This window comes from Fukomys damarensis, unplaced genomic scaffold, assembly GCF_012274545.1.
Source record: "Fukomys damarensis isolate Sample0158 unplaced genomic scaffold, DMR_v1.0_HiC HiC_scaffold_24, whole genome shotgun sequence".
Classification (NCBI taxonomy): Eukaryota; Metazoa; Chordata; class Mammalia; order Rodentia; family Bathyergidae; genus Fukomys; species Fukomys damarensis.
Genome location: NW_022900936.1, coordinates 6,319,492 through 6,343,658, shown reverse-complemented (window position 1 = coordinate 6,343,658; position 24,167 = coordinate 6,319,492). Strand labels below are relative to the sequence as shown.

The 24,167-nt window shown below is 41.6% G+C and overlaps 1 protein-coding gene across 2 annotated transcripts in view; it reads left to right on the top strand.

Annotated features, from left to right (window-relative positions):
• Dyrk1a (dual specificity tyrosine phosphorylation regulated kinase 1A) overlaps positions 1–24,167 on the top strand; it is a 124,334-nt gene that overhangs the window by 53,330 nt on the left and 46,837 nt on the right. The window lies entirely within an intron of this gene.

Below are 24,167 nucleotides of genomic sequence, written 5' to 3'. Positions count from 1 at the left end.
GCTTTTATTTCTCTTCTTGCTTCTGTCCTTTAGAATTTTGAAAGGCTCATAAGAATTCACGTAGTTTAAAAACAGGCCAAATGATGTTGAAAGTTGGAGATTGAATGTTTCAGGGGGGTGGATTAAATAAGTGCTTTAGGTTAGAGAGTGATTTTCAACCTTAAGCCATGGTTAGAAAATGTGTGTGTGTGATAGTGTGGAGAGTGATTCCGGGCTATTCCTGATCTAAACACTTATTCTTAAAATGTTCTTCTGTATGGAAAGGAAGCAGGAGACCACTGATACCTGATTGGTGTTGATTGTCCTAAATACTGCTGGAAGGTAGGGCTTTTGATTTTTCTCTATAGGATCTTTATGTTACACAGTTTCTTAAAATGTAGTTTATAGAACTAGAGGTTAGTGTTAGATGATCTTTAAGTTTTTTTCCAGTTTAAAGTTCTCCCTTAAAGTTTCACACTTTAAGTAGCTGATATTTTCAATCTTGGTTTCTTGGATTTTGAAATGGTTTTCATTCAGAATCCCTGAGTAGAGAGAAACCTGGGAAGAAATTTGGGGACAGAATGTGGGTAGTGGGAACAGGTTAGGTTGGAGATAGTGGAAAAGAGACTTCCCTTTTCTTACAGGGGAAAACAAGTGCCTGTGTCGGTGTTAGGACCAACATATCCTCCTCTTAGAAGCTGAGTCTCCAATCTGCTGAGTCTTGATGCAATGCATTTTATGCTAGAAATGTTTAGGTATTGTCTAGAAAAAAAAAACATTTAAAAGTCAGTGACTTCTCCGTGGTGTGGGATGAAATCTGTGTTCCATTTAGGTGGAGATAATTGCCTCCATAGGTGGGAAGGTTGAAACATTTTAAAATAAACCTGTATCTTTTATAAGGCACGAATAGGAACTATGTCTCCTTGACACTTTTCAAAGCATTTTCCCCGAATCTGTGAGATTAAAGAAATTCTCATAACCAGTAAAATTTATCAGAACATTGATGTTTAAAACTATCTTTATAGCTATTAGTATATACTGACAGTATTGGAAGTTTTAAAAAGTTTTAATTCATTATTAGAAATTTTATATATGAATATATGTATTTATATTATGGTTAATCTTAGTTGAACGTGGTAGCCAGAAATGAGAATCATTTTTACTTGGTTCGAATCTTTATTTAAAAATCTCTATAAATACTTAAGTTGTATTTTATTAAAGTCATTTTTCAAATTGTTACATAATTTATTATGATTCAGTATATGTTAAAGGCTATCATAAGGAAAGACAGCTGTTAGATTTTGCAACCTGGGAAAGCTTGAGACTTCAGGGAACCCTGCTTTCTGTTGTGCCCGTCCCTTATACTTAGTCTATCCTTTGCAGAATAAAAAGGCACTGTAGTAGTTCTGTAGAATGTACTGTTGCAAAGTCTGTTTGAATGTATAGAAAGACATTTGCACCATGCTCTTGTGTAGGTGTGGGAAGTTGAAATGCTGATGGCAGCAGCTGTTAGAAAGACTCAAGTCTATGTAGTAAAAAGTTAAAATTACAACAAATGCAGCACTCTAAAATGTATTCTGCGTATATTATCATTGGATTGCTTTTGGAGTGAAAAGTAGAATATGATTCTAATCCTTTATAGTTGCTGTTAATTTTGTTCTAAACCTGAAAGTGTTAAAAGCAACTTGAAAATGTGACAAAGCTCAATTTCATTTCTTGTTTATTGCTTGTTTTCCTATTGGACAACTGGAAGTAGCTCTGCCCTGGCAACTAAAATAGGCTATTTGCATAACCTACTTTGATTGGCTAGCATTCTGACTAACAGTTCCAATCATATGGTGTCGGTTTAGTGGTAGGCTATGCTAATTAGCCGCTGTTGCTGGGGTTCAGGATGGTTTCTGTGTGCTGTTCTGCCTGGTGTTGCCTGGTGAGACATTGATAAATGAGAGTTTAATGATCTGCAGCAGTTCCCACTCACTGCGGGCAGGCGGATTTTGGAACAGAAGTGGAAATAAGGATTTAATTGCTCTGTTAAATACCTGTAACTGAAATATGTGTATTAAATTGTAGGACTAAGTTATAGAAAATTTTTATTTAATTAAATACTTTATAATATAAGAGAGATATTTTAGTGTTTTCTCTGAAAATATAACTCACATGGTAGCACTGTGCGCACATTTTTCTAAAACCTTTCCAGATTAGAAAGTAGTGTTGCAGTAAGTGGAATATTTGATTTTTCTTACAGTTTTGACCTTTTGTAGAGATAGATATTTGTTTTTAACAAATTGGTGCAAAGTTTTGGACTGAATTTAGCGTGTACTGTCCACATATTCTAGCCAGTAGAAGCTCGAGCTTGAGTCATGCATGTCCTTATGTGGATCATGTTATTTTACCTTCTGTTATTACCTTTCTGATTTAAATCAAATGTCTTAACTGTTGGTTGTACTGCTGCCTTTGGTTTATATTAAGTTTTTATTTGGTACGGTTCGGTGGAAGTTCAGTGGGAAATGGAAAACTGTTCAAGGAATGGAAGAGGTGAAGAATTCAACACGTGTGGTGTTTGATAAAAATGCAGGGTGACCACACAGAAAAATACCAAGTAAAGATTTATCTGGAAGGGTTTGTGGGTGTGGGTGAGGAAGAGGGTGGGAAATCACTAGACCTTTGGGCAACAGGGATATAAGAAAAGGATTTAGCTTGAGAAAGGTTTGAAGAGGAAACGCTTAGAATTGTGTTCTGTAGTAAAGTATGAGTTGTGATCCCATAGCTAGAGAGTTATAGGAAGGTAGGCCTGCAGAGCGAGGAGCAGATGAACAGAGGCCTGGTATCTGGTCTGACTAAGTTATCACATGCAGATAGTCATTGTGCCCTAGGCCTCCAGTGTCTAGATGTTGCCTGTTTCAAGCAAGCTGGTGTCATTCACTACCTTAAATCGGAGTTGATGGCTCCTTGTTCGAGCCAGCATTGTCTTTGGCTTTGTTTCACTTGGCTCTTGGGGTACATAGTAGTGTTCACTTTTCGTGTCTCTTGGTTTGTGCGGTATTCTCTCACCTTCTGTGGCCCCAGAACTGTGGAACAGGTATCAAAAACTGAATTTATATATTTGTATTAAATTTTCTAAATGTTTACACCTTTATTTTGTCATTTATTTAAGAGGATGGTTGAGTCAGACAAGCTAATTGGACCATATTGGAGATTTGTGGAGAATAAAATGAAAATTAAACCTTATTCCTGCTCATTTTTTTTTTTCCTGGACATATATACTAAAGAAGCATTCTAAAAACACTTAACAGAGATGTTTTATTCAGCCATAGAGTCAAAAGGATCTGGACTCAGGATCTGTGATTTAGCAGAGGTGCATGTGATTTGCCCTTTCTAACTGAATTACATGGTAGCGTGACCTGCTCCAAGAGAGGTGAAAATCCAAAAGAAGGCGTTAAGGACAGATTTTTTTTTTTTTTTGAGTTTATTGGTACAATCTAGGTATAAAATACAGTTACATTCATTATTGGGATCCTGCACCCCCACATAACAGGTCTTGATTCTCATTTTTTCCCCTTAACGGACAGATTCTTGACAGGGGTGGAATTTTGCAACGTCTGGATTCTCATAGGGGCTGCTGTAAGACTGCAAGGTGTGGAAGATTCTATACCAGTTGAAGGGAAAGGCCTGTTGAGGAAATTTAGATTATTAAGACAGATAGTGGCTGGGCGTGGTGACGCACCCCTGTAATCCCAGCACTTGGGAAGCTGAGGCAGGAGGATCCCTATGAGTTTGAGACCATACCGGGCTACTTAGTGAGTTCCAGGTCAGTCTCAACTACATAGTGAGACCCCGTCTCAAAAAACCAAAAAAAAAAAAAAAAAAAGTTATTTCGGCTGGGGATTTAGCTCAGTGGTGCTGCTGCCTGCCTCGGAAGCTTAAAGACCCAAGTTCAATTCCCAGGAACCCCCCAAAAAAAAGTATTTTAGAGGAAGAAACATTGAGCCCTTTCCCCACAAGGGATAATGGTAGTTCTTTTACCAGACTGAGGGAGGTGCCTTCTATTCTTGGTTTAGTGAAAACATTTTTAATCAAGTGTGTTAGATTTGTCAAATATTTTTTTCTGCATCTACTGAGATTATCTTGTGAGTTTTCTTTTTTATTTAATTTGATGAATCTCAGTGTTAAACTGACAGTGCATTCCTGAAATAAAGACCACTTTGTTATGATGTATTGTCCTTTTAAAAAGATTGTTGGATTCCATTTATTATACTTTTGTGTAGAGATTTTGCATCTTCATGAAAAACATTGGAGTTTTCTTGCTTTTTCTTAGTTTTCATTGATTTCTACTTTGGATGTTTATTTTCATTTCATTAATTTTAAATTTCATTTGCTTTTAAAAAACAGATTTACCGAAGTAGAAAGCAGAAATCATTGATTGAAGTTTTTTTTTAGTAGAGATGTTTAATGGTATAATTTTCTAAGAATTACTTTAGCTGTATAAAATTTTTTTGATACATTTCATTTTCTCTCTGTTCTAGGTATAATTTGCTGTTAGGGATTTTCCAGGGGGTGATCAGCAGAAGCTTGTCATTTGATTTTTAAGTTTTAGAGACCTTACATTTATCTTTCTGTTCCTTTCTTCCAAATTTACTTTGATTGTTGTCACAACTTACTCTGCACAACTTGGTCCCCTTTAATTTGTTGCGATTTGTTTTATGGCCTATGAAATGGTTTCTCTTGGTATATGTGCTGTGTCCACTAGAAAATAATGTGTTCTGCTGTCTTTTGGTGGAACATTCTCTACACGTCAATTATGTTGAGTTTGTGGATAATGTTCAAATTTTTCTATCTCCTTTCTGATTTCTGTCTGCTTGTTTTATCAAATATTGAGAGGATATTGAAATATCGTAGTATAATTGTCTCTATGCACTTTGTCATTTCTGGCAAAAAGCTCTATTATTAGACTCATAAATGCTTAAGATTAATACAGTTTGCTGATGTTTGACACATCATAAAATGATCTTCATTCCTAATAATGTGTTCTTTATAGGCAGGCAACAGTTGTGTCTTGCTTTATTATTATATTTTGTTTCCAATCTAAACATCTCTCAATTTTGCTATTTAGATACTTTGTATTTGACATGATTATTGTTATGTTTTGGTTTAAAGTGATCGTGCTGCTAATTATTTTGTAATTGGTCGTGTGTTACTCACTTTCCTTTTCTTCAGTTTTTTCCTACCTGTTTACTTTTTCTTCTACCTTCTTTGGATTCCTTTTTTTTTTTTTTTTTTTTTTTTTTTTTGGTACCAGGGATCGAACTTGGGTCCTTGCACTTGCGAGGCAAGAAGCAGAACCACTGAGCTACATAATCCCCAGCCCTACCTTCTTTGGATTAGTCGATACTTTTTTATGATTTGATTCTTTTCCCTCCCTTGTTGGCTTATTCATTTCAACTTACAAAAAAAAAAAGTCTGTCTTATCACAGTCTACTTAGAAATGATAATTATGTCCCTTTATATAAAAGATGTACTGAACTGCTAGAGTATATTTTCATCCCTCTGTTTATTGCATTTTCATAGGTTTTGAATATATGTTATTAGCCTAACATTACATTAAATATTAACCAATGAGATTTAAATAAAAACATTTATACCGCTACCCATGCAGTTATCTTTCCCGTTGGTCTTCATTCCTTTTTTGTAGGTTCATTTTTCCATGTAGTTTAATCTTCCTTCATCCTGAATACTTATTTCTGTTGTTGACATTGTTTTGTAGCTCAGGTTCACTGGTGACACATTTTTATTTACCTTTTGTGTATCTGAAACTGTCTTCATTTCGCTTTTGTCACATGTATTTTCACTGGGTATATAGAATTCCAAGAGACACTTTTTTCTTCTAATAATTTAAATATGCTCCTCTGCTGTCTGCTCGCTTGCAATACTTGTTACAGAAAAATCTTTCTTTTCTTTTTTTAATATTATGTTTTTTCTTGGGCATTTTAAAGATTTTGTTTATCTTTGGTTTTCAGCAGTTTGTTTATTATGCCTTTGTGTATTTTTTTGAGGTGGTTGTGGGCTGTGTGTGTGTGTGTGTGTGTTGAGGTCTGTTGAACTTTTGGATCTCTCTGGCCTGTAGATTTTATTAGATTTGGAAAAAATTTGACTGCTTTTGTTCAAAATTGTTTCAGTTTTCCCTCTTCTCAGGAATTTTAGTTATATGTATATCAGGGTGCTTGAGGCTGTTCCCAAACTCAGTAAATGTCTGCTTATGTTTACAAACCTTTTTAGGTTCATTTTTTTCTGTTTATCTGCAATCTTAGTCATTGAGCAGTAAGTTGGAATTCTGAAAGAGTCTGTATTGCTGGATCCTCAGAATCACATCTTTTTTCCTCTGCGTGTCTATAATGTGTCATGATCCCCATCTAGTGTGTTTTTTATCTTTTACATTGTAGTTTTCATTTCTGGAATTTATTTTGACTGTTTTAAAAAATATTTTTCCAAAACTCTCTTTTCACGTTTGAAAGTTTATAGTTTTAGTATCTGCTTTCATGTTTCTTTGTATATATGAGTCTGTGTTCAAATTTTTCCATTATGTAAGAACACAAGTTTTATAAAAAGAACACAAGTCAAACTGAATTAGTGCCTATCCTGATGCCCTAACCTTAACTAATTATATCTTCAGCTTAACTGTATCTAGTTAAGATTTTGTTTATCATTCTGGGGTACTGGGAGTAGAGCTTCAACATGTTAATTGTAAAAATCTTTTTGTTAGCACATGTTTATAGTATATACAATTACATTTATCGTGGGGAGTTGGTACAAATACATAAAATCTCTTAATTCTTCTTTCTCCCCCTACCCCTCCCAACGCTCCCTGCTTCTTCCATCTCTTGATCCACTCCTGATTTGCAAAAGCTCTCTTTCCATTTTTTCCTCTTTTTTATCTTTTTCTTTCCTCTTCCTCCATCTCTTGTTCTTCTTCCCACTGGAGAAAGATCTCCCTGCTTCTCATTATTTGTGTATGTACCCACCTATGTTTACAGTAGCACAGTTTTTAATAGCTAAATGTTGCAGGTGGCCTAAGTGCCCATCAATAGATGGATGGGTAAAGAAAATGTATTTATACACAGTGGAGCGCTGAGCCATAAGGAAGGATAAACTTGAGGCATTTGTAGGTAAAGAGATGCATTTTGAGACCATGACATTAAATGAAATAAACCAGACACACAAGCCTAACTATCTCGTGGTTTCTCTTACACGAGAAATGAGAGTTTTGTGAGGACTCAGCTCATCATCCTGTCCCCTCGTATCCACTTAACCCCCCAGTGGTGTTTTCTGACCATGCTGCTCGTGTGCTCTTGGGCTCTTACTTGTGTTCCCCTCTCAGCTTGGAATGCTCCCTTTCCTGTCTTGTGCTTGACTTGCTTAAAAGTCACTAATCAGAGATAATTTCTGCTTAAAAGGCTTTAAAATTGTATACTTTTAATTATTTTTGTGGAACATACTTGAAACATTTTTGAAGACATGGAGTTTTTCTTGGTATTATATCCTAGTACCACCTATAGTACTTTGTAACTAATGATAACTTGATTTGAATATACAAATGAGTGTAATTGAGCAGACAAGTTATAGAAGTGAGGACTCTAGAGTCTGGAAATTCATTTTGGAGGTGTTTATAGAAAGAGTTACTATGTTGAGCTTTCTAAGTACAGAACTCTACAGTGGTTTTGGAAATACACCTGTGAAAATTTAATAATCTGTTTCTATACTCATGAACCTGGTTTTGAAGTTACAGGGTAAAACGACAGAGATGTACGAGATGCAATTTCCTGAGGAATCCTAGACAGAACTAGGCGAGTGATTATCACGCAGGATGAAGAGTTTTAAAAGAGCATGCTGTCAAGCCAAGATGAACGAGAGAGTATTGTTAGAAATGGGAATTCAGGTAAAGTTGTCTCTTTAAGTAGAGGTCTCCACAGAAATGATGGATTCAGAAATGAATGGTAGATTAGAAGATGTGGGTATTGTCACAAAAAATCTGCCATGGAAAGGAGAAGAGCGTATTAGCAGTTGTGTCAAAAGAACTGATAGGTCAAGAGCAGGTATTTCTGAGTCGACGATACACCAAAAATGTTTGAAGAAAGAGTGAAAGTGATAAGAGAACAGGAAGAGGGCTCTGAGATGCATTTCCATTTTATACAGGAGGAAATTGGGGCAAAAAGAAGTTAAGAAAGCCACCCAGGGACACAGCTACCACATGGCAGGGCCATGTGCCCCTATGCACTACTCTATTGCCTCTGATAGTTTTCTTTAAAGCCACTCACTCACTTACGAGTTTCTTGGTAAAGAAACTAATACTGTTATAAAGTTAGAATCAGCTTCACTTACTACTTAGAGAAAATAAGAGTGAAAATAAATGTTGGGAAACTAGAGCAAATGTATTAAATTTATATAACTTGCAGAATGCATACCTGGAAATAATTAACTATTTGCCATCAGTAATTAAGAGATACTCTATTTGATATCAGGTAGTTATTGTAAGGTAATGAATGAACGATGAGACACCCTGGAAGGTAAGCGACACGTGTTTACTGAGCACTTCCTCTTGCTGCTGGGGATCTACTAGCAAATAAGGAACAGCCCCTTGCTTCTGTGGCACACATTTCCTCATGGAGAGAAAATAAATAAGTAGATCGGTTGCAGTTTTTCCTAGAAGGATCAGGAATGGTCCGTCTGAGGGAGTATTTTTCTTTGGTGTTATTTACCTTGTTTCATTTGGAGAATAGATTGGGGATATTCTGGTTGATGTAATGCCAGTCATAATCATGCCTTTGATCTTTGCAAATACGTATTTTTTTATAGGTACATATTTGTCATACATAGTGCTCACATTCATCATAGGGGATCTGTTCCTGTGCACAATATGTATCAAATTATTCTTTTTTTCCCCCATTCCCTTCCCTTCCCTTCCCTTCAACTCTTCTGCCCATTTGCAGAAGCTTTGTTTTCAGTTCAGTTGAATTCACCTCCTGTGCCCCTCACTGTTCATGTGTGATCACGTCCAGAGAGTGACGTTTAACACTGCCACTTGTTAGCTCTTTCCTGACAGCTCTGTCAGTGGACGGAGCAGCAGTACCAACATTAGGGCCTCGTATTATAGCTGGGGAAAAGAACACACACCCACCCTAAATAAGTACGTCAACCTGTAGTATTCTCCGTCACGTGTAGAAACATGGGATAAATATGTGATTGATGTACGATGAGTGATGTAAGTCAGTTTAGTGCAGGAAGACAGCTTTAGCCTCAAGATCCCAAATCCAGCCTGCTGCTGCTTTTTGTAGTTTTATTGAACATACCCGTATCATTGGTTTCTGTATCATCTGTGGCTGCTTTTGTGTTACAGGGACATAGTTATAACAGAAACATGCTCTGAAAAGCCCAAAAACACCCACATCTGGCCCTAAGAAAACATTTGCTGACCCTGCTCAAGCTTTTGCCAGCCATTGTGCTCCAAGGTGTGTCTCTTCTTCAGAGTTGAAAAGTAGTGCTCGATGCAAGAGCTAATGATGACATAGGGTCTGTCTTCCAGGAGCGAGGAGAGGGGAGTGTCCGTCCACGGGGACTAGTCCTGGCACAGAAGCTGGGAGCCTGCTGTGCTTACGGGGAGCATAGCGTATCGGCCCCTTCTAGTAAATGTCAGTGTATGTGGTGTTTTTTAAAGTAGGTGTTGAAATTATGATTTCATAAAAATGTGTATATAGACAATGAAAGTTGCTCCTCTATCCTGTACCAAGAGCTGAGAAGAGATGGGTTGTTAGTCTTTTTCTTCTCAATGTGCCCTTTTGTCTAATAATAACTTTAAAATCTGCTGTATTTCAGGTCCTATTCCTTCACATTTTGACCACAAGGTTAATTTGGTTACCAGAAATGTAGTTACGTGTCTGTTATACATATATTAATATAATCTGAAATATTTCAGAGAGGATTTTTTTTTTGCATACACGTTCTTGCTTTGTAGTTCAGGCTGGTCTTGAACTCACTGTGCAGCCCCAGCTTGCAGCAGTCCCACCTGCCTCAGCCTCCCAAGTGCTGCTATTACAGGTGTGTGCCACCACGCCTGGCTAGACAGGATTTTAATTAGGAGTTTTCCTGTCAGTTGAGAAGCTGACATTGCTTTTGTGAAGTTTTTCAATTATGCTTTCATACCGCATATTAAGGTACTCTCTACGACATCATCGCTGTTTAAAGTTTTGCAGTCCTTCGTCACTATTCTTGTTCAGGTTCAGGGATCCATAATGAATTCCCTGGGGAAGCCAGGGGAAATGTGTATGTCTGCTACCTCTCAGACTGGTCTAGCAGACCCTCAGCTCTAGAGCTCAGGGTGTCATCTGTCATTTAAAGAGCCCCCAGCCGAGCCACGCAGAGTTGAGTAGTGATAATTCCTAAGAATATAGAAAGGTGTAATACTGAGCGAGACATGCAGGCATGATGTTCGCGGCTAGCTTAAGCCATGATGGAGGCTGGAAATAGTTTTTATGTGTAGTGTGTGAATGAAGGAAGGAAATAAAAGATCTCCAGTTGATTTTATTCAGTTGGAAGATTCCTGTCTTTTCGCCTTTTCTTGCCTTTTCCCTCATTCTATAATTTTGTACCTCTTTTCCAAGAAATAAACTACTCTCCCAAAAGTACATACAAATTTCTTAACTTTCAGGATGTAATTTTGTTTGTATTAGTCCTGGTCTTCACTGGCATACATCTGACCCCTGTTTTCAAACAGAGGAAAACCATTTGTGTTGTTTCTAGGTAGATATTAATTTCCTATTCGTTAAAGTAGGCTAGCTCATGTTACCAACAAATCCAGCACTTCACTGGTTTAAATTAGTAGAACTTTACTTCTTGATCATGTAATATCCCAGTAACTGTTGCGCAGCTGTGCTTTGCATAGTTACTCAGAAACCAAACTGGAGACATTTTTCCTATCTTCAATACTAACATGGCCAAGGGTCACCTGGGCTTTGGTTTTTCCTGAAGAGGGAAAGAGCACTGGAGCTCAGAGATAGGATGTGTGGTGAGTCTGGCCTGTGCTGCCACACTTGCTGCACTTCACTTCCGTCGCCGGCCCGGCAGCCGGCACTACAGGGGCTGGGCAGCAGGCCCGTTGCCTCGTAGAGGGGAGGAAGGACCTTTGTCGGTAGCACACTCCACCCGTGTGGTAGTTGGAGCCGTATGTGCCATCAGCAGGGCTGGTGTTTTCATGTTCCTTCCGCCCGTCCCATTCTAGTCTCTCTTAGGCTCAGTTGTTCACTTTCGTGGGACAGTCAGATCTCTTAGATGCAACGGAAGCCCGTTCCTAGTTAACTGCCTTGGGTTAGAAAATGAATTTAATGGAAGGCTGAAATTAGCTCCCAGACGAGATTGGAAAGGTGGAAACTGTGCTAGGACAGTAAATAGGGACTTGCTGTATTTCGGACCTCAGGTGTCTCCCGAAGGTCTGTCCGGATACTGTCGGTGGACTGCGGGAACTCGCAGGTTGGAGTCGAGAGGGAGACAGATGTTCAGGTCATCGCGGGCATTCTCCGGGGGACTGCGAGCCTGGACTCCCTCTTCCTCTCCTTTACCTCCCCGCTGTGCGGTTATTGTGTTTGCTCTGCCACACACCTCCACCGTCTTGTATCACCACAGCTTCAAAGCCGCAGGGCCAAAGGCGCAAGGACAGAAGCTCCGCCTGAAGCCGGGGTGAACCGTTTCTCTCCGTAGGCTGGGCCGCTGTTTGTGATAGTAACGGCACGCTAGCTCTCACACGGCCAGCGCCAGGCAGCAGTAGATTGAGCTGCAGGACCACTTTGGTTATTGTGCCGTACCTGCTATTTCTGGGGTGAATGTGTGAGCCTCACGGTTTCCGTCCCCACTGTGACTGTCTTTTCAGTGTCTCTTCCTCTTGCAGGAGTGACTGCTCACATTTCTAAGCTCTAAAGAAAGTGGCAGTCCTTACTGTGTTCACTAGCAAAGCCCTAGTTACCTAGCAGGAAGGAAGAGATTTTTGTCACTTTTTGGCTTTTAGAGTAGGAATATGGCTTTCTGGCCCCTTACGATTCCCGTGTGAACTGTGTAACAAAAATTGACAAATACTGACTTGAGAACCCTTTTCATCAGTACGTGTTACAGAATAAGAGTGTTCAGTCTTGATTTTGACGCTGATCTTGGAAGAGTCATTTATTTAGCCTCTGTATGCTGCTGTCCTCTCTTTAGATGGAGGTGGGGAATTAGATATCTGTTTTGAGTGTTGGAGTTAAGAAGTGATTGATACACCTTGGCTTTTGCATTCTGTTACACAGTTGCTGTGAAGTGTTTAGGAAGGTGGTGTGGAGGGCTCGTGGGAGTTCCTGATCTAGCCTGGGCAGACGCGTTGGTGTGGCATTCAGGATCGTTCTTTGCTCGGTTCCCTCATTCATGAAGTTGTTGTCGTGAGAGTACAAAAATAAGACTAGTCCTTCCCTTGGTAGGGGCACTGATTCCAGGAGCGCGGGGATGAGTTCGGCGTGCAGTGTGCTTCCTGCGGGGACCCAAGGCCACACACCCAAGGAAGGATGGAGCGAGAATCCCTGCGAGCTTCTGGGACGAAAGATGATGCTTGAACTGACTCTTGAAGTTTGACTTCCAACTTTCTTGGAGCAGAAAAAGGACAGTGGGCATGGTGTTCTGGCCGGAGAGGGAGGTCGTGCTGGACCCTGCTGAGTGGTGATGAGTTCAGGGCAGCTGAGGGCGAGGCTGGAGCACACGCCTCCTGGCAGGTCAGGGTGGTCAGAGTGTTGGTGACCGGGAGTCTTTTGAAGGGATGTCAACCTCGCCGGCCGGGAAACTGGGCGAGGAGCAGCGCTGCCACAGCACTGGAGCCGACACCGCCTCCTCACTGCCGTCTCTCAGCCCGGTTCCCGTCTCTGGATTAAGATCCCGACAGACAGCACGTGAAGAGCGGCTGGGTCTGAGATTTTCCAGAGGTCAGAGTCTCAGAGTGTATTCAGTTTGGGCTGTGAGTGTGTGTTGGGGATGAAGGGGCCGGCAAGGCGGAGGTAAGAGTGGGTGAGAGTAGGAGGTTTCTAGCTTGAGTAGATGGATGGGAAGAATCCGTTCACAGAACTGGGTCGAGCCTGGCACTCCTGCCTGCAGACGCGGTTAAATGCAGCGAGCCGAGTTTCCCGCCCCAGGCTGGAGCTAACTTGGGAATCTGGAGGGCTCCAGACAGCCACCGCCAGCCACTGCTGCGGAGGGGTTGCTGCCTCTCCCAGCTCCCGTTTTCTCTCTTGCATTTTCTTCGGAGCACTTAGCACTTTCTGATATTGCCACATTCACTTGTCTTATGAGGATTCCCCACCACACACTCAAAAAAATACAAAGTCCAGAGACTGTGACCATCATCTTCACATTTACGCCTTTAATGCTAAGAATCTTGTCTGCCACACACACACACACACACACACACACACACACACACATAATTAGCTGTCACATTTTTTAAAAAGGTAAAAAATTAAAGCATATTATTTTGACTTTTAGTGAACATTTAAACATTAATGAGATATTTTACATTTAAAGTGCGTCTCTGTTCTGTTTGGTTTGTTTGTTCTGTTTTTTAAGACAGGGTCTCACTGTGTAGCCCAGGCTGACCTCAAGCTCACTTTGATTCTCCTGCCTCAGCCTCCTTGAGTGGTGGAATTACTGGTGTACGCCCCTGTGCCCGGCCACATCTCTGTTCTGATTAGCCAGCTCTCGAGTGTGCAGTGGCCACATGTCCTGCTGGCTGCTGTGTCGGACAGCGTGGTGTTGAGATCCCCGCAGTGGCTCAATGTTTGTTGAGTGAGTGAAGGGGAGAAGTAGAAGTTTGTCATAACGCGTTGCATGAGAAGGGGCGGAATTTGGCTTTCGGAGTGAGGCGCTTGAGCACGTTCATGTGTTTAAGACAGAGCTAGCAGAGAGCCAGGAGAAGCCAGCCGCCGGCGGGGATAGCACCTGCAGCCATTGCCCGGCGGTGCGCTCCGCTGCCGGAGGAGGGTGCCCTTGGGTTAAATGTTAGAGGCCCAGTGCGGTCTGTTGAACATAAACTTCTAACTGAATTGTGTAGGACTCTTTCTTAACATTTTAGGTTCTGTCATTTTGAAAATTTTAAAGCTGGGCTGGGACTGCTGCTCAGTGGTAGCTTGTGCTTAGTATATGCAGGCTTGGGATGCAGATTCCAGCATGCAATGTTTAGCATTTTGATAATATTGAAATTGTTTCAGATTATGTAGTGTACACATCTCAATATACCATGAGATTATTTTTCAGTCCTTAGGTAATTCCTTAAACAGTGTCTCCTAATCTTTTGTGAGTTGTGTTCTCCATTATTTTACTTTAGAAACAAAGTTGTACGTGAGGTTGACACAGGCCCTGAGCAGTCTCCCATAGTAGTTTTGAGGCAGGCGGCAGAACCACTAAGCTAAATCCTCAGCCCCCCCATAGTAGTTTTGGAATCTTAGGGAGATCTATTGATGAAATGAGCTTATAAAAATGAAGCAAAAATGAAGTGTCACATTTTTCAAGGGTTGATATTATAAGTAAAACTTTTAAAGACCATTAAAAAATAGTAATAAAGGGCTGGGGGTGTAGCTCAGTGGCACTGTGCCTGCCTTGCAAGTGCAAGGTCCTGAGTTTGATCCCTGGTACCAAAGGGAAGAAAAGAGTAATAAGTGGAAATCCTGAATATACTGACTGGATTAATGAAAAATCATTATTCCAACATTTAAAAATTACCCCATTGTTTCTTGAGATAAAATGTCTCGTAGATGTAAAAAAATGTTATCCAAAACAGGGTAGAAGGTAAGATTGTGTGCCCTGAAAAACGCTGATGACTTAAAAGGGCCTGAAAGGGGACAGGGATTTAGCTCAATGGTGCCACCACCCGCCTGGCAGACACAAGACGAGGAGTTTGAGCCCTGGTACCAATAAAGGGGGGGTGGTGTTAAATGACAACAAAGGCATTGATGTTAGAGGTGGGCCTAGACTTTTGACTATATTGAAATGGGTACCTCTCATGTAGAGAGAAAGATACTTTGGTACATGATACTGATCTCATTGGGCAACTTGAGATCTCTTTGTGGACAACTTTATGTTCCTAATTGTGATATTTTCAGGCAAATGCATAGTGTCAAAGCCGAAAATAACTTTAGAAATGGTCATTCAGGGCGCTTAGCTTTCTTCTGCCTCAGGTACCAGAGAACTCATTTGGTTAAGTTCTGATTAAAATGGGTCCTCAGGACAGTGCTTTGGAGATGGGAGAGAAGCATAGGTCCCCTTTTTTCGGTTCCGGGGGTCGAACTCAGGACCTTGGCTTAAGTGTGTGTACTTGTGAGCAGCTCTAGATGGGCACTGGTCTTCCCTGGTGTGCGAGGGGCGGGGCTGGACAGGTGATATGTTCTTTTCATTGGCATGTAGTTAACCCAGGACTGGAATCCTGTGTTTCTGGTGAGCCAGTTTTTATTTTCTTTGCTACTCCTCTTTTTATTGTTTTTTTTTTTAAGCAACATTTTAACTATCGTGTTTGAAAAGATAAAAACTGCTAAAGATATACATTAAAAAGTAGTCAAGTTTCAAATCAAGGTAAATGTAGGGAAACACCACCATCCAGTTTAGTTCCCTTTTCTGCGTTTTTAATAACACTTTTCTAGGTTACCTGGATGCAGAACCACTAACGCGTCTCTCTGTTGCTTCATTTAAACGGATTTCAAGTTCTGCCAGTCCTGCTCTTGGTGTGTTCAGAAGTGTCCTTTCCGCTTTTGATCCTGGCCTTCTAAAAGCTCTCAAAGTCTCGTGTTTGGGATATCGAAAAAGCCCTTCATTCATCTTTGAGTGATTTCTCCCAGGCCACCCTGTGGTACATGCTGTTTGTTATTTCATTGGGCCACAGACCCTGTGAGACATTTTCTTGAGGGTTAAATACCATGGTTAATCCATTCTGCTGATGGAAAGTGAGGCACACATCTCGAGAGCTGGTAAACGGCAGCCTGGCACAGGCAGCCTGAGTGTTTATAGCGGTAACTAGAAATGCGCTTGGAGTTGTGTCTCTCCTTGTACACCTACCCCGGTACTCCCTAGCCTCTTTTACAAATCCACACTTGTGGCCCAGCCCGCCTTTCCTGCTCCTGTCTGAATTCTGTTCTCTAGCCAGATTAGGTGAGGGGTTGTCTGCCTCCTTAGAGAGAAGTGGAGTCGGGCAGAGAGCAGCGGAGGCAGGGTGGGAGCAGGTGGGTTCCCCAGGTGAGCCAGAGCCAGGGTGGCGCGCAGGACACAGGGTTCCTGTGAGCGGGTCACAGGATTCAGAGCTACTGGCTAACTAGGCTTTTCTTTGTATAAAGCCGCTTTCTGAAATTTGCTGTGAGGCTCATGCTCTCTGAACTCCTAATTTAATCTCTTTTGGTCGCAGCCACCGCTTTGTTATTTTCATCTGAATCTGGGCAGGTGGTGCTCGGAAAGGAAGTTTGCAAGCAGGGTGCTGTCTCCTGGTGGCCCGGGTTCTTTTCCCTCGCTGAGTTTCTCTACAGGCCTCGCAGGGATCTGAGCCGAGTCTCTTAGGGGCAGATGTGGATGCCTCCTGCAGTCCTCTCCCTTTCCTGCCGAGGGCCAGGCCTCCTGTGATGCCGCGTGGACGCAGGGCCGCCTACCAGGGCAGGGGTGCGCGGTGGCTTCACCTCTGTTTCCCTCTGCGTGAAACGTAGCCAGGCCACCTCAGTCACAGGGCTTTCGAGGGCGTGGGGGGACGTGAACAGTTGAGCTCTGCGCAAGAGTTCCGTGAAAGTTACCACTAATTTTATAACTTTTCCTTAAATGACACTGGGTCATAGAGACTTGCTCTGTCCATACTATTATTACTATATGGTTTGAGAAAAAAAATGGCTTGAAAGGTAAAAATGAAATCACATTGCTACTGGTTCCTTTACTTTTTGATCAGTTACTAGTAAGTTAGAAGCTTTTCCTCATCTACTTTTGATTTGTGACAGCTCCCTCTTTGATCTGTTTCTGAGGGAGAACTGAGTGTTTTTAGCCTTGTTTTTAGAGCTCAGTAGAGAAATGATACACAGATTCTGCATACTGTATGTATATGGAAGAGGGAAAATTTTGAGCTATAAAATGTTTACTACATAAATATATTTTTAATAAAGGGCTACTTTTTGTATTATTAGATGTTTATAACCACCACTGAGCGATTAATTTGCACATACTTAGCTTTTAAAACATCTTGGGCCAGATAAATATCTTGTCTTTTAAGTGTTTTGTAATGGAAAATTTCTGTAAATATACAGTGTTTTAATTGGAATCACAAAGACAGATGATTGCTTCATTGAATAATTTTAAGTATTATGCTGCAGTTCAATATAGATACCCAAATACTTAACCAGGCTTAAAAATATCTTGTCTACTTAACAGCTGTTTGGCTAGAACTAAAAAAGACTGAGGAGAATGTGTACGGTTTCCCTCTTTTCTTGCTGGAATGTGACCGGAAAAAGGTTTTTCTTAGAACCTCCTTGAGGCAGCTTTCCCTCCAGAGAAAACTTCTGTGCTTCAAAAGTTGGTCATCTTCAGACATCCCTTAAAAGAGTGTACCCGCTGTGTAGCTGTTGGTCTGGTGGCTTGCGTTTCTGCTGGGTTGGGTGCTGGCTGCCTGTTTGCTCTGTTCTCATGCTTCTCCCCAGAGAACATTTTGGTATTTAGCTGTATTATTTCTGTTCTTTTTGTATTTTGAGTTACTTTCCAGGCATGTAGGCCCTAACAAAGTGTTAAGGTCCAGGGTGAGGGCGGATGCCTTGGGTACTTTACCTGTATGTGTGTAATATTTTAAGTATTTACATATGTTGTATTTTATTGTTTTTTGTTTCAATTGAGAAAAAATGAACTGAGTATTTTGACTACGGTTGAAATTCTTCATTCAAACCCTAAGTGGGTTTTAGATCACCTTTTAGGCAAAGGCTTGTGTGTGGTCACTGTCTGCATGACGTTCCCTGTCCGTAGCGTGTCACGAAGGGAGGAGGGCTGGGTCGTCTCTGGTTGAACGTACCATGAGCTGTCGCATTTTCTGTGCTGATGCTAGGGTTCAGCGAGGAAGTGGAGGCTCTTAAACCTTAGCCCAGTGCATTTCTGTATGGCCAGCTGAGCTGGGCAAATGATTTCTTGTTTTACCTGTTTTGTAAACAAAACATGACAATATGATACATTTGCCTATTGAGCAGCCAAAAGCAGACCCAGAACCGTGGGGCTTGATGAACTCAGGAGCCAGTCTGCATTACCAGGGCTTTCGCTTCACGGTGCCCCGCTGACGGGCCTGGCCTGGCAGAAGGCGGACTTCACCGCCCACTCTCCACACGGGAAGTGGTATCTGTTGCAGGTGCTCTTGCCAGTTTGGATGTGTTTGTTTCGTGTGCTGACAACTATTTCTGTCCTGTCTCAGGTGACTGTATTTGGTAAATCATAAAAAAGAGTACACTGTCTGACCGGTCTGACCTTGTATGGGGGACAGTTTTGAAATTAAGATGGACAGCTGTGAGCTGTGGTAACTGTTAATCATTTTCATCTCTTAAAAGAGCATCTCAGAATCTGTCTTGCCATCTAGTCAGAAGGACAGTGTTAGATTACTTTAAAAAGTTAGTTGTTTGATTATAATCAGTACAGCGGGTCAATTTGGAGGACTTGTATAATTCTTGTAAAACTTTCCTTGTCTTTTTATGCATTTATGAAAGTTAAATCTACTGAAGGCTGAATGACTGCAATGAAAGTGTAATATTTTCATTAAAAAGTAATCAGCACAGCTGGGTGTGGTGGTGCACGCCTGTAATCCCAGTGCGTGGGAGGCTGAGGCAGGAGGATTGCTCTGAGTTTGAGACCAGACTGGGCTACATAGTGAATTCCAGGTCAGTCTCAACGACCTAGTGAGACCCTGTCTCAAACAACAACAACAACAAAAGTAATCAGCACATGTATAGCCAGGACCCCATTTATTCGCTCATTTTCTGTAGCATTCACCTGGATGCCTGATGGCGCAGTCAGCACTGTTGTGTATAGACTGTGTAGATTTCTGAATGTGTTCTCACAAGTGGTGGTATGTATGTATGTATGTATTTGACATGGTTTCATTTTGACCTGATTAGTTGTGTGTTGAATACACTACTAAAAAGAAATGTGTGCTGTTTAGGTTTCATAGATGTGCAGCATTCTGTTTTTGTATAAGACACTGATGGTGCCAGAAAGGGCTGATTCGGCATCCACTGCCTCACTTGCTGTTTCCTTATGCCGTTGTCTGGAGTCTGCTGGTCACAAAGGCTAGGAATGAGTTGGCTTTTTGTTCCTTCAAAGGACTGTGGTGTATTGTGTATGCTAGAGATTATATTAATAAAATATTTAAAATATAAATGTAAATATTAATAATTGGGATTCTTAGGCCAAGAGCCAGTCAGCCCAGCTAGAATCATATAACTACTGAAGGTGAACTTTTTAAATTGAGTTTGTCTTGAACATGTTTGTAAACCGCCCTCCCCCCAATAAAAATAAGTGACCAGTGTTTTAGTTGCAATGTCAGATGCTTTTCTTTCTTTAGCTGGACTTTTTCTTGGGAAGTATTAGTTTAGTGTCTCGCATTTTTGGGCAACCATTTAAAATCAACTGTCGGAGGGGTCGGGCCCACCAGAGCGTCCTCCCTGGAGCATTTGATACCGACTTCGAGCGGGACTGTGGCCTGAACCCCATGCTTTGTTTTTCCCTGCTGTCCTTTCCTGCTTGGCGAGCCAAGCCAGGGTGCGGTCTGCGTTTTATCTTTACGACTTCTAGTCCCCACCTCTCCTGGTCTCTGACCGTTCCACTGTCAGTCTCTGCTTTTCGTAGAGAATACTGGTGAGGTGTTTTGTAGGGTGTTTTGAGTCGATGTTTGACTTTTTCCTCGTGAGAGGATGGTGGCTTTGGATCTTGATGACCAGCATCTCTGGGCAGTTGTCCTTCAGCGCATCACGTCGGAGGACACCTGTGTTCCGCATGGCGGGCGAGCGCTGGCCTCCCGGGTGGACCTTTCTGCACGCCGCTGTCCTGTGCGGTGGCCGTGACGCCGCCGACGTCGGGAGCGGGAAACGGGGCTCTGCCTGTGTATTGTCTGGGATTCTCTCGGGCAGGTTTGACCCTTCGCACTGACGCGTTTTATTCCCCCACTTACTTGTGTCAAGATGGATTCGGGTGTCTTTAAATTTATTAATATATGGTGTTTGTGTGTAGGATTCTTTTCCATTTTTAACTTTACAGTTTCCAACAAAACACTATTTAAAGGGGCCGGGGATTCAGCTCAGCGGTTCTGCTGCCTGCCTCACAAGTGCAAGGACCCGAGTTCGATCTCCGCTACCAAAAGCTAACAAACAAAAAACACTTTAAAAAATTATGGTAATGATTGTTTTCTGCAGTAGTGAGGATTGAATCTTGGGTCTTTGCGGTGAGCTACCTCCCGAGCCCCCATTGTTATTTTTTACTTTGAGACAGTTCTTGCCAAGTTACTAAGTTGCCCAGGCCAAACTCAAACTTGTGGTCCTGCTGCTGAGGATTACAGGTACAGGCCCCACTCAGAACACTGGTTTGCAAAGTTATGCAGATCGGTTTACTTTTGTAGCCACTTCTATGATTAAGTTATTTCATGTATTTGTAAGACAGGTTTATTTGTTACATTCCGTATTCCACCTTGGGATGCTCCCCATCCCCCACGCTGATTTTTGACGTGCACATGTTAGTGCTCCTGTTTTGTGGTACATAATAAAATGAGTTTTGGCAGCTGCATACAGATCACCATCCGAAGACTACCCAGAAAATCTCAGCAACATAAAAATGCCCCTGCACCCCATGTTACCCTTCCCCTTCTCCCCAAGCCCTGCCAACCAGGAATCTTTATCCATCCCGATAGTTTTGCTTTCTCCAGATATAATATGTGTCTTTTGTTTTTCTTACTTAACAAAATGTGTTTAAGATTTATCAGCTGGGTGTGGTGGCGCATGCCTGTAATCCCAGCACTCGGGAGGCTGAGGCAGGAGGATTGCTGTAAGTTCGAGACCACCCTGGGCTTCATAGTTCCAGGTGAGTCTCAACTACATAGTGAGACCCTGTCTTAAAAAAATAAATAAATAAATAAATAAAGATTTATTGATGTTGTTACCCGAATCAACCACTAGATCTATTAAACACTGATTGTGTGGCCGTAACACAGTTTGTTTACCCATTCACCTGGGGATTGTTAGCTTGGTCACCCACTGCGGGGCAGTGTTGAATAAAACTGGTATGACCATCCATATACAGGCTTTTGTGTGAACAAAAGCTTTTCTTTCATTTAAGTAAAAACTTAAGCACTTGATGATTTCTGCATTGAATGGTAAGACTGTTTTGTACCTTACGTAATATAACAAACTGTTAAACAGCCATACAAACTCCCGGTACCATCTCACAGTCTAACCATCAATGAGTAACAGTACTTCTTCCCTTTGTCCTTACCAGGGTTTGCTGTTGTTATATTCTAATACTTGTATATTTGGATATCATTATGATCATACTTTTCAATTTCATAATGGTGAGCAATGTTTAGCATCTTTCAAATCTTTGCCACACGATTGCTAAGTTTTCGTGGAATGTCTGTTCAGTCTTGCCCATTTCTTACTGCTTTTGTTTTCTTGTTGAGTTTTTCAAATCATTTATATCATGTATACGTATTTAGATACTAGTCAATTATCAGATATGTGATTGGAAAACATTTCTTGGGGGGGGATCAACTGTCAGTTATATAATGTTAATTTATCACAACATATAAAGGTCTTCCATTTCGTGCTGCAGTTGTGAATCTTCTTAGTGGAGACTCAGCAGTCTGTGCTCTTCATGTACTCCTTTGTTGAGTCTGTGAGGCAACATTCACTTTCAGAGCAGCTTCTCTGTGTGGGAACTATAGGTCCTGGGGTTGCCAGAGCTGGGTGTTCACATGGTGACAGTGTTGCACTAGCAGGTAGACTTCAGTTTCTAAGCTAGACTCAGACTTTCCCTCAAGACAGTGGATATGAATATCTTTATCTGTTTTTATTTGTTTTGTGTGTTTTTGTGGTTTTTTTGGTTTTTTGAGACAGGGTCTCACTACGTAGTTGAGACTGACCTGGAACTCACTATGTAGTCCAGGCTGGTCTCGAACTCACAGCGATCCTCCTGCCTCAGCCTCCCAAGTGCTGGGATTACAGGCGTGCGCCACCACACCTGGCTCAGCCAGTTGACTTTTAAAAGTACCTTTCTGGTGCTCTTTTCTTCTGCGTGGCTCTTAGTTTCCAACTGGAATCTTGTTCCTTCTGTGAATGGCGTCTGAGCATAGTCATGCTCTGCTCACAAATCCTTTCAGTTTCATTTATCTGGAGAAACTATTTTGCCTTCAGTTTTGAAAGATGTTCAGGCTGAAGGTCTTTTTCTTTCATCATTTTAAGGACCCCTCTGGTGCTTTTAATTTTTTTTCTTCACCATCAGTCTCCAGCAATTTCGTTAAAGGCCTTACTATGATTTATGTACATTTTCCCCATTTTTTGGCTCTTGTTTTCAATTTGGTTAATTCATGCAGTGCTTTTTATTGTACCAGGGATCAAACTTGGGACTGTGCCAGGCAGGTGGTGGTATCACTGTGCTAAATCCCTGGCCTGGTTAATTCATATTGTTTTGGGCTTTTTACGTTCACTGATCTGTAGTTTCATGTCTGTTAGATCAAGTTAGTGAACTTTTCTCTGTTATTTTATTGTCCATTTTCAGATGCTGTGTAGGTGAGACAGGGTCTCTCTCCGTTTGTAGTCTTGGCTGATCTGCAGCTTGGTGTGCAGCCAGCTGGGTCTTGGACTTCAGGCCTTCTGAGTGCTGGGATGGTAGGAGTGCACCACCCTGCCCATCCTGCTTTTTCATAGGTTCTGTTAAGATTCACTATTCCTCTGCCGCTGTTTTCCTTCATCTTTTAGAACATTTGTCATAGCTAATTTTATTTCTGTGAATTTTAATCTGTAAAATATTCCAGCCTGCATACAGGTCATGTTTGCCTGCTTCTCAGCCTGGTGAAATCTTTTGGATATGGGCGTTACACGTTTGTGCTCTCCAAAGAATGATTGTGTCCTGCTGTGTTAGGGTTGTGCCGCCTTCCCCACTAAAGGTGGTTGGAGCAGACAGTTTCCCAGGCCTGTGTAGTCGAGCAGTTGTGTAGCACACAGCTTCTGGTGGTTTTTCTTTGCCCATAGGCCAAAGAGCAAAGGGGATCCCTCTGCATAGACAGGTGGAGCTCTCGGTGCAGCTCTCCTTTCTGCTCCCTGCTCTGCGTGGGTTCCCCCACCCTACACTGTACACTGGAAATTGTTTCCAGAGAGAAAACCAAAGTGATTGTGAGGCCTACCAAGATTGGCTCCTTTTTCTCGGTGACCCCAGACTCGTATTTCCTGTTGTTAGTTACCTGAAAATAGTAATCTCATGTTTTGAACCACTTTTTGTTGAGTGAGTTAGCCTGGTACCAAGGACTAAAATGGTCAGAAGTAGAATTCTGATATTACAGTCTTTTAAAGAGAGATGTTTTATCCGTATGTTATTGTTGTTAACAGCTTAATATACTGATTTGTTTTATTTTCGTGCTGAAAGCCCCGCTCTTTTATTTAGGCCTTTTTTTTGGAGACAAGGTCCTCCTATGCCCTTAAGCTGACCTCGAACTCGTGGTGATCCTCTGCCTCCCGAGTGCTGGGCTTGCAGGTGTGCACACCACGCCTGGCTTATGTAGGTCTTATATGAGCAATGTCATTGTGTCTGTACAACAGTGAATATTCTGTTTGGCCAGTAAATTCAGGGGTCTGTGCACGCACGTGTGTATTTGCGTTCTAGAGAATAAGAAGTGTGTGTATTTGGCCACTAGAGAAGAATGAATCAGTCAGTCCCTTTGTCCTTACCGTTAGGTCACTGCCGTTAGGTATTGCTTGTAATTATTAGGCCCTTGCAGAGCCCCTGTCGTCGTGTAGTTTATATTACTGTTGTTGTTTACTGGCCATTACTGCTTTGGGCGGCAGGGTAAAGGCACTGCACTGTGTGGGCTTTTGGGCGGAGGCAGTGCTGCTGACTGTGCTGCCTGCCATGTGACTGTTCTTTATTTCTCAGAGCCCCTCCTTAAA